This window comes from Phyllostomus hastatus, unplaced genomic scaffold (genome assembly GCF_019186645.2).
Source record: "Phyllostomus hastatus isolate PE091 unplaced genomic scaffold, TTU_PhHast_1.1 phas_contig_40, whole genome shotgun sequence".
Taxonomy (NCBI): domain Eukaryota; kingdom Metazoa; phylum Chordata; class Mammalia; order Chiroptera; family Phyllostomidae; genus Phyllostomus; species Phyllostomus hastatus.
Window position 1 is genome coordinate 98,667,817 of NW_025333872.1, and position 9,918 is coordinate 98,677,734.

The 9,918-nt window shown below is 64.5% G+C and overlaps 1 protein-coding gene across 1 annotated transcript in view; it reads right to left on the reverse strand.

Moving 5' to 3' along the window:
• Positions 1-9,707, reverse strand: part of PDE10A (phosphodiesterase 10A) — a 327,948-nt gene extending 318,241 nt beyond the window's left edge. The window contains exon 1 of the mRNA XM_045844196.1: positions 9,298-9,707. The gene's annotated coding sequence lies outside the window, so the exon portion shown is untranslated. The remainder of the gene's footprint in view (positions 1-9,297) is intronic.
• Positions 9,708-9,918: the final 211 nt, after the last annotated feature.

Consider the following 9,918-nt stretch of genomic DNA (forward strand, 5'->3'; position numbering starts at 1 on the left):
AGCCGACCAGCCACTGACGCCAACATTTCTGCACCCTGATCCTCTCTCTGTCGCCTCCCAGACACCACTCCAATCCGCCTATTTAATTCCTCAACAACTCTTAACCCGTGCTGCACACGGGGAGGGTGGTCTTAAAGGTGCTCTCCCACACCGACGGAGGCCATCACTCGTAATTAGCACAGAGGTCGTCATGGCAAATGAGTGTCGTCCTGTTTCTTCGGATCTCTCCTCCTCTTCCTCGCATGGATTTTTGACGAGGGGTGACGTACTGCTCTCAGGACTGCAGGAATGCACATGAAGTGCATTCTAGAGTCTAGAGTCTTCTAGACTCTTCCAGGCGGTGGGAGAGAGAGGACCCGAAGCCCCGAGCAGACCCCCGCGCCCGGGGACTGTGGGAGGGCCTGGGGGCCACCCGGAGCTCCTCGGGAGGGAAGGGAAGGGCCTCCCGCTCGGGAGGGGACAGCTGCCGGAGGAGGAGGCAGATTCCGAGGCACGGCAGGAAGGCTCCGCAAAGAGAGGCTGGCCCAGGGGACTGGGGGCTCTGGGGAGAGGACGCCCCACAAGCGCTCCTCCCAAGGAAGCAGCCGTGTCTCAGAGGGGTCGGGAACGGGGCGGGGCGGGGGGGAGTGGGGGGCCGGGGTGGACAAGGTAAAGCGCTCCGTTTCTGCCACCGCTTCTACTGGCGGAGCTCTGGCACAGCCGTCCCCTGCCCGAGAGCCCCTTACGAGGAGGGGCCAGTATCAACGCTGCCAGCCTCGGTGAGACCCTCGGGGGCGGAGCGGGGGCGGCCCTGTGCCGGGAACCTACTTTCTTCAGGAAACAGACACTCCCCCGCCTGCAAGGAGGAGGGACACTGTCTCGGGTACTTGGGCCCGGCCAGCAGGCAAAGGGGCTTTTTCCTCTCTGCTCTGAGGTCGTGGGGGTCTGACCTGGAGCTGTGGTTCACCATGTCACCTGGGGCGAGAGGGGCCGCATCCCAGGCTGCAGGTCCAGCTGCTCCATCTCGGCCTCACGTTGGAGCCCTGCCCCAGGGGGGGTCCACAAACTTCCCTCTGCGGAGGTTCCTCCTCTTTGGACTTGACCCCTGGGACGAGACCAGCCAGAAGCAGGGAGAGCGGGGCCGGGGACAGGAGTCCATCCAGGTGGGGCTCTTGGGGAAGCCGCCTTGGCCTTGGTCTGTCAGCCTTCAGCGCCACCTAGGTCTGCAGGGCGCCCCCTGAAAGGGGGCTGGATCATTCGCCCGCGGGTTCGCTCAGCAACTGTGTTTGCGGGGCATCTGAAATGTGCCAGGCCTCGCGCTAACGACCGCCACAGGTGCGCTGGGGGCGGCAAAGAGGCTCCTGCCGTTCTGGGGACTACATTCCCCAGGGGAGGGGCCGGCCACAGGAGAGCACGTCCGTAAAGGGGAAAGTAAAGAGGAAACATCCGCGAGCACGTGGTCTCTGGAGTTAAACCCCAGCCGCCGCCACCCCGTGCCAGGGCCGGCGCCCGCCCCCGCGCACGCGCACTCGGCACCCGGCTGGCGCGCGAGCGAGCGGCACGGGACGCGGGAACACCAGGCGGCGCAGGGTTCCTCTCCTCCCCGCGGAGGCCGCCGCCGCCCTCTCCAGGCCTGGCCCGGGAGCGGCGTGCTTCTCACGCCGCCCTCGCCGCCGCCTCCACGAAATTCTGCAACTGGGACCGTTTCAGCCCCGCCTGCGGAGCCTTTGCATTGCACGAGAGCCACTCAGAGGCCCGTGAGCTCGGAGCCTGACGGTCAGACGGGGGAGGACACGGGTCTGCAGGGGGTGGGCAAGGAAAGAGCAGGAATGCGGAGCCGAGTGGGGCGGAGGGGCTGCACCGACGTATTGTCAGCGGGCACTTGATCCTTCCTGCAGGTCACTCTTCCGCGCGGACTTGGGACACTCACAAGGCAGCGGGGAAGCGCCGCGCTCTGTGCGCCAGTGTCAGGCCCACAGACGGGTGACGGTCTCCGCCCACAGGACGCACGCCTGACTGGGACCCCGTCCCAGCGGCTCTGAACCGGGTCCCTGCTTCTCTACCGGGGCTCGGGGAGCCCAGGGCGGCCACCACCGACGCCTTGCCCTCTTTCGTGGAATGTCAAGCTACAGGTGATATCATGGGCAAAACAGGACATTAGGCTGTGACCGCAAAGGGTTCCGTTCGTTAGCTTGACGTTCGGGGGGAAACAAGACTCAACAGGGCGCCAGGCCAGGGCTGCGCCAGCCCCGGAGGGCAAGAGCTTTGCCTTGAACAACACGGTCTCACAGCCTGGAGACACCCGGAGTCCCCCCCCGCCACACTCCTCACCGCGCTCCGGGACCGCGGCCCCCGCGGGCTCGCCTGTGTCTGCTGCCATTGCCACCCGGGCTCCCTCGGGGCCGCACCGCCAGCACCCGGGAGCGAGGCCCAGAACCTCCGCCCGTTTTCACCGCCCAGTGGAACGGTTAAGACTTTGGCAGATGTTGGGCCCTGGCTGGCGTAGCTCAGTGGATTGAGTGTGGGCTGTGGACCAAAGTGTCGCAGGTTCGATTCCCAGTCGGGGCACATGCCTGGGTCGCAGGCCATGACCCCCAGCAACCGCACATTGATGTTTCTCTCTCTCTTTCTCCCTCCCTTCCCTCTCTAAAAATAAATAAATAAATAAAATCTTTTAAAAAAAAGAGTCTGGCAGACGTACCCCAACTGGAGGGACACGGACGAGGATGACCCGCCCCTCGCACAGCCACCCACCGTCCCTCCCGCGTCTGACCGCGTGCCCTCCCTGGCTGGCAGGCCTCCCTCTCCAAGCGGCCCCACGCCCTCCTCCTGTCCAGGGTCCCTCACACGCTCTCTTCTTCCCACGCAGCGACGTCCCTTTTCGCTGGAGCAACCGACCCCCCACACCCGGGGCCCAGGCACGACCGCTGCCCGCGGGAGAGATCCTCTCGGGCCGGAGGTCAGGCTAACTGACACCTGTCAGTCACCCACGAGTCTGTCGCTTCAGGGCGAGGGTGGCGTGAAGCCACGTCTGCCCGTCCTCCTCCTCAGTCAGGCCGGGCCAGGCGCAGCAGACGAGGCCGGCAGGTGGCTGGCGTTTCGCCCGCCTTGATGCAGAAAGATAAAACGCAATAGAAATGAGCACCCTCGACCGTGGTCGAGGAGAGTTTGGGGAGAGGGCAGAGTCGTCCGGGCCCTGCTGACGGTGGCCCCTCCGGGCGTGGGGGCGGGGCCGTCCGAGGCGGAGGTCCCCGCACGGAGACGCGCTACCCGGGCAGACCTAAAGGGGCCCATCTCGGGGGCAAACGTCACCTCGGGAGTTACACCTCGCTCCTTCCCGGCACCCCCTTCTCCAGGGCCCGCTAAGCAAGCACAATCCGCGGCTTAAATCGGTAAGAATCATGTTCCCGCCCATGGCAGAGAGGCATGACGGGCCTCGGGGGCCGAAATCACGCGGGGACTTTTACGAGCAAGCATGAGCCCCGGCGCACTTGTCCAGGCCTGACCCCCGGGTGGTGGGAGCATGCGGGGTGGCGTCCGGGGCGCTTCTGGGAAACGGGAGGCTTGCGAGTGTCCGCCGCATTCGCTGGACACCAGACTCCTTCCCGAGGGGCTCCAGTGACTGGGGGGGGAGAGATGCGTCTAAACACCGTGTGCGGCGTTTGTCCTTAAAATATACGAGTGTTCGTGTCCACCGGAAGACCTGTGCAGGGTCGCTCCGAGCGGTTTTGTTTGCCATGGTCCCCAGACGGGAACAGCCCAAGCGCCCATCAGCACAAAGGGACGAGGAGACCGTGGGGCATCGCACGACACCACGCAGCACCGAGATGTCTACAACCACACAGACGAACCCACAGACACAGCGCTGAAGGAAAGAGCCCGGACACTGGGGTGGGTGCCCCTCGAGCCCACGAATGCGAGTCCAGACGCAGGCAGAACCATGGAACGGCCCCCCCAGCCAGAGGGGTGAGTGGCGGTGACCTCGGGGGAGGGGCCTCGTTGGGGCGGGGCGCCGGAGATGTCTGTCACCGCGCCCCGGTGTGGGCACCGGTCACCCCTCACGACACTGTCCACCTACAACGTCCCCGCGCCGTCCGCCCAAGAAGGGGCACTTCCCGGAAACAGTGCGGCTCAGACAACGAGAAAAATATCGGCCCGTAAGCAAAATCCAAATTTACATCGTTACGAGCCGACTCCCCTTTCAGACTCCAGTGCTCGACATTTTATATTTTTAGGCAGAGACGTTGCCCTTGCAGAGCAGCCCGTTTGCAGAACACGCTCCTGCTTCTCTCCCCGACGGAGGACTTCGGCAGGCGCCACCGCAGGCAGTGACTGAGCCCAGCACCCTAACGGTGGGGCCCGCCGACACGCCGTGCCCTCCGAGGGGACCCGTGGAGGGGACACGGCGTCACCTAGGTGGCGTGCCGGTCCAGGGTGTTCCACGTGAATCCACTCTTTGGGGAATATCCCGAGAGTCTAAACTGGGAACTTCTGAGTGTAGTAGTCAGCGACGGGCATCGTGTTACATCCAAAAGTCATCTTAAAAAGAAATGGGAGCTAAAACGGAGAGACAGGAATGACACAGAGCCGTTAGCACGAGTGGGGGAGGAGGCGGAGAAAGCTGAACGTCAGAGAACCTCCGAGGGCTCAGAACCCAGGTTGCTAACCGGCGAGACCGTGGGCAGACCGGGTCTCGGGCTGTTTCCGGTGCAGAGGAACTAATAAAATACCTTGTGAGGAAACCAAAGCTCCTAAGTAAACAACAATCCCCTTGATCTGGCTTCAGCTCAATCACTATAATTATTCAGTGTTTTCACCGCAAACTGTTCCCACAGCGCCTTCCACGCACCCATCACGTTCATGGCTAACTCCGCACGGTAACGTGACCATTTCCAGGTTCGAGGCCGTCAAGGAAAGGAGAGCAAAGCAAAGAAGTTCTGTCCGGCATGGTCCACATTTCCACGCCAGATGTCCCTAAGGTGTAAGGACACCATCCTATCAGTCGAACATTTCATGCAAATATCTTCCATCAGCTCGGTTCTGAACCCGTGTGGCACACGGAGCCCCCCGCAAGACGACACTGGGACCCCGACTTCGCACACACACCCACGTCCAGCAGTGTCAAAGCACGTCCAAGGAGCCGTCCAGCCGAACGCAGCATCCTCTGCCTCGCAGCCCCCTCCCCCCGCTGCGAGAAACGGGGCGGAGCCACCGTGGCCAGAGCCCCAGGCCACGCACCTGTGTCCACCACGGCCTCTCTGGGAGCTGACCTCCGTCCCCACAAGGAATCTCCGGAGAGAAACTGCTAACAGAACAGAAGCGGTCACACCACCGTCACCCAGAAATGTCTACACGGCAGCGGACGTGGACGCCTCCCAGCTCGACGGGGGACGGCGGGCGCCCTGGCGGAGACCGGCCCCGGGTGAGGGCAGGAAAGCGACGACGCGTTTTTGTTCGTCCGCTCGGGGACCCCCCCACACTCTCTCCGGGCAGCCTGCGAGCTTAGCAGCCGCTGGGAACGCTGGATCAAGCCAACCTGCTGACAGATGGTCTCAAAATCAATGACTGCCATTAAAAGTTCATTTCCAATTGCCTTAATTTAATACATGCTATGATGTACTTCCAGTGGCTGAAAGGAACAAACGCATCGTCCTTCCAAGTTTGGGGGCTGTGAGAGGAGCCCCGCCGGACAGTGGAGGTCACCAGCCAGACGGACGGAAGCCCTTGTCTCTCTCCGGCAGGTGCGCGCCGCGGCCGGGCTGGGTGGAGGACCCGAAGGAAACCATGATGACCGCGCCGCTGGGCTGGGGGAGGGAGGAGGCCCGTTCCTCAACTGTGTGTGAGGGTCCTCCCACAACTCTGTGCGCACGCCCGGCCGCCTGTCACCCAAACGCAGGTCCCCCTGGACCTCCGCGTCTCCCAGCGTCCCCGTGGGCACAGCTGGACCTCCCTCCGGGCACGCGCTGGCCCCAGTGCGGGTGTGTGCCAGGGACACGGAGAAACCTGCTCCCCGCCGTTCCCAGAGAAACGTGGTCACGACGACGTGGTAGGTGAGTGTCCCCACGCCTAAGGGGTTCCCGGGTACACCCGCCCGGCGACCGCTGAGAACCACGTTAGCTCGCCACACACAGAGACACAGGGAGATCAGCAGACATTTTTAAGCTCTGATACAACACTGATTTGCACGAGTCCCTTCGGCACGACGGGGATCTCTGAACAGGGTGGGTGCACGCGCTGACCGTTGCCGTCCCTCGCCTGTGCAATGCTCCCGGCACAGGGGAACGTGGGGACAGTTAGCTACGGTTAGGACAGGACCCCGGATATGGCTTTTTAAATTCAACTGCCACGCATTTTCACCAAAAAAAGGACAAGAAATGTTGGTTAAAATATAGTTTTTAACACCGGCAAACACACATTCATTAATTATTAAGATGGCACAAGTGCCCCCCCGGTTTTCCTTCACCGTGATGACGATGTCCCTCCCGTAGACGGCGCTCACTGCTTCACCAGAAGAACGGGGTCAGGACCTCGAGCGTAACCCTCCGGTCAAAGCCAACGGCTGAGCATGGAGCTGATGGCTTTGTCAAGACACTCACAGTGACACCCGACTCTCCAACGGTTCTCCCAAAGGTGGAAAAACACCCACCATTCAGATCAAGCCCTTTGCAATGTTTGAATTTCTTACCCGATGCCAACTCCCCGGTGACACTCACTGAAGAAGGGCACTGCCTGCTGCTCCCAGACCAGAGCCGGTGACGACGGCCCGGCCCCGGGGAAGTCACTGCCGTGCAGCCCCCTCGGGGGCCGGCAGGCCGCCGGCCCTGCCCCGTTCCCGGGGAACCCCGGCTGGCTGCCCAGGGGTGGCCCCGGCCAGACCCCGGCTGGAGGTTCCGAGTGGACATGGAGACGCCTGCTGTCTGTGCAGGAGGGACCTCGGTGACTTCGTGTTTCCTATGACGTCAGGACAGCAGGGCCATGGACTCCATTTTGGAGACGCAGGCCCATGGCCCCGGGGCTCTGCTCTCACCGGGTGCCTGCCACCGCCCCCCCGCCCCCACACCGAGACCACCAGGCTCAGCTCTGCAAAGGGGGCGCTCGGGCCGAACAGCCCCCCACCTGCCGGGGTCCGGATGGAGCCCCGCGCCTCCTCCCACCCCTGGCCCAGCCGAACCAGCAGCACACGCTCGTGCCCGCCCCATTTCCCCTTCGCATCTCCACCACAGCCCCGAAAGCACGCCTGGGCCGTGTGTGCCTGCTTTTGAGCAGATCCGGAATGTTTTCAGCAAAATGAAAGGTGTCTGCTCGGGCTCCTCTGCTGTGGGAGTCGGACAGCCAGGCATGACTTCTGTTTCCATAGGGAATTTTCCATCGTCTCCCTGTCACTGGGACTGTTCTAGGCCGAGCCGGGCCCACAGCCTCCCCTCGGCCCTGCCTGGGCCCGGCTCAGCCCCGCAGCCCAGACCCGGCCGCCAACTTCGGGACCCTCCCGCTCCCAGGCAGGGCAGGGCAGCCGTCAACGTGACGCAGACCGAGCACCTCTGGGCCGGAGGAGCCGGGGGAGGCAGTGCCCGCCCTGCCGCCCCTCACGGCTCACAGACACGAGGGGGACAGCCCCGGCACCCCACCCTCCCTCCCGGCACAGGTGTGCTGCCTGCTGACGTCGGCCCGGGCTCTGCACCCGAAGGACAGGGTGTCACCCCAGTGCACACGACCGCCAGCCAGGCAGAGGGCAGGCCGTGCTCAGCGGCCCCGTGCCCACCTCCTGGCCTACTCGGCCTCCCCTCCACCCCTCCACCCTCCCCTTCTCCCTGCCTCCCTGCCAGAGCACCCAAACTGGGGCCTCCGGCGTCAGCCTCCTCAGCACCCTCCCGCCCCACCCCCAGTTTCCTGAAAACACATGTAAAAACCCCGTTTGTGGGGAGCAAAGTCTACCCAAGTTGCCCTGACATGGGGAGCCGTGACGAAGGCGGGCTGGAGCATTCCTGCGGAGAATCTCAACTCCCAAAGGCTCCCCTGCCCTCCTCTCCTCCTCCTCCCCTCCCCCTACCTTGCTCCCGGCTGCTGCGTCCCCCGGGCCAGGCGGGGGGCTCCTCCTCGGGGAGCGGGGGTCCTCCTCCACCTCCTCCACCCTCCAGGGCTTTGCGCTTCTTCGACATCTCTGCCCAGGGCTGGGGCTCGGGGGTTCTTTCCCCACCCCCAGCCCTGCCCCCTCGCCGAGGAGAGTGAAGGTGGGGTTGGAGGGAGGGGGGAGACGGGGAGAGGGGCGGGGAGGAGCGGCCGGGAGGGCGATGAATGGGAAGAGGGAAAGGCACTTGGGAGAGGCGGCAGGCAGGGCGGCCGGCGGCGAGGGGACGCCGGATCAGTTCACCAGAGCCTCCGTCTAGGGGCCTTGGCTGCGCCCTCCCTCCCTCCCTCCGGCTCCTTCCTCCTTCCTCCTTTCCTTCCCACTGGAAGGGCGAGCCGAGGCTGGGAGGAGAAGGCGAGAGCCCGAGAGGAGAGGCTGCCTGGGCCCTCGGCCGATGTGCTTCTGATTTGGGAGGGGTGGGGTGGAGGTGGTCCGCGTGGGGACCCCTGGCCCTGTCTGCTGAGGGAGGAGGGGGGACCCGGGGTGGGGGCCGCGTCTGTGGTGTTTGGGGAAGGTGTTCAGTGACTGCGATGAAAACTGGGGGGGAATGAAGAAAATAAAATGCTGCAAAACGCCAGGGAGCGGTGCCTCCAGGTGCTAGGGACACTGGACCCGCTCCTCCCCTATGACATCATAGGAGCTTTTGCCAAAGGTGCCGGGGAGGTGGAGGTGGGGGGACCGGGGGAGGGCAGCCGCAGAGGTGAGGGGTGGGAGGAGGAGGAGAGACCTGCCCCCGTTCAGAGCCAGGGGATGGGGGGGGGGGGTGTGCTGGGCTGGGCGCCAGGGAGGTACTGGGCTCACCAGCCCTTCTCCCGGCCGCCTCCAGGGGCACCTGCCGGGCGGCGTCCCCGAGGCCGGGGCTGCGGTCTGCAGCTGGGGACCGAACGGGGCACCGAGGGCGCCTGCAGGGGCCCCGGAGCGGAGAACTCCGAGGAGCCCTGGGGCCGGCGCCGTCTCTCTCGCTGCCCCCTCGGCTGCCCTGTGTTTTCTCGCTCTGTAAACTCAGGCTCCTTCTCGCTCACGTCCACTCGCGACCCCTCCTCCAGCACACACACGCACGCACACATTTTCTTATTGCCGAAAAGGTCGGAGGGAGATGACGGGAAGTTTTTAAAAAGTAGGATCAAGGTCGGCATTCAGTTTTTCTGGACCCTCGAGGGTTAAAGAACAGGTAAAAGGAGCCAGCAACTTACCGCCGAAGTCCGCGGATGCGCGCGTGTGCTCCCGCTTCCTCGAAGTTCAGACATTTAAAAGAGAGCAGGGGGGCGGCGGAAAGGCCGCCGGCCCGAGCGCGGCGGGTCCGGGGCTCCACTGAGAACTGCGCAAAGCAAGTTGCCAAGCGAGGCCGGCGGCCCAAGTTCGGGACCTCTCCGGGAACGCTCCCTTCCGCTCGCTCCGCAGGCATAGTCCAAAGGCTGCGGGTGCCGTGTGTGGGGTTCGCGCCGACCTTCCCCGGAAGGGGGGACCCCGCCCCGAGCGGTGCGCGGCATTCCTGTCTCCGTCCTTTCCGTCTGGGGGTCTGTCTCCAGGACGTTCGCGCCGCGCACTCGGGGCGCCCACGGAGACTGGTGCGTGTCAGCTCGTCCTCCCCGCGGCCGCAACTTTGGACCCGAACCCCGATGGAACAGGAGTGCGGGTGTGCACGCGCGTGTGTGCTTGTGCGCGCGCGCGCGCGAGCGCGCGTGCCAGGCCGGGTGCCGGCGCGCACTGGGCATCGGGTGCGTGTGCTCCCGGGAAAGACTCCCCTCGGCTGCCTGAACTTGGAGAGTTTTCCTTTAAGCCGGAGCCGCTGCCCGGACACCCCCCGCGTCCAA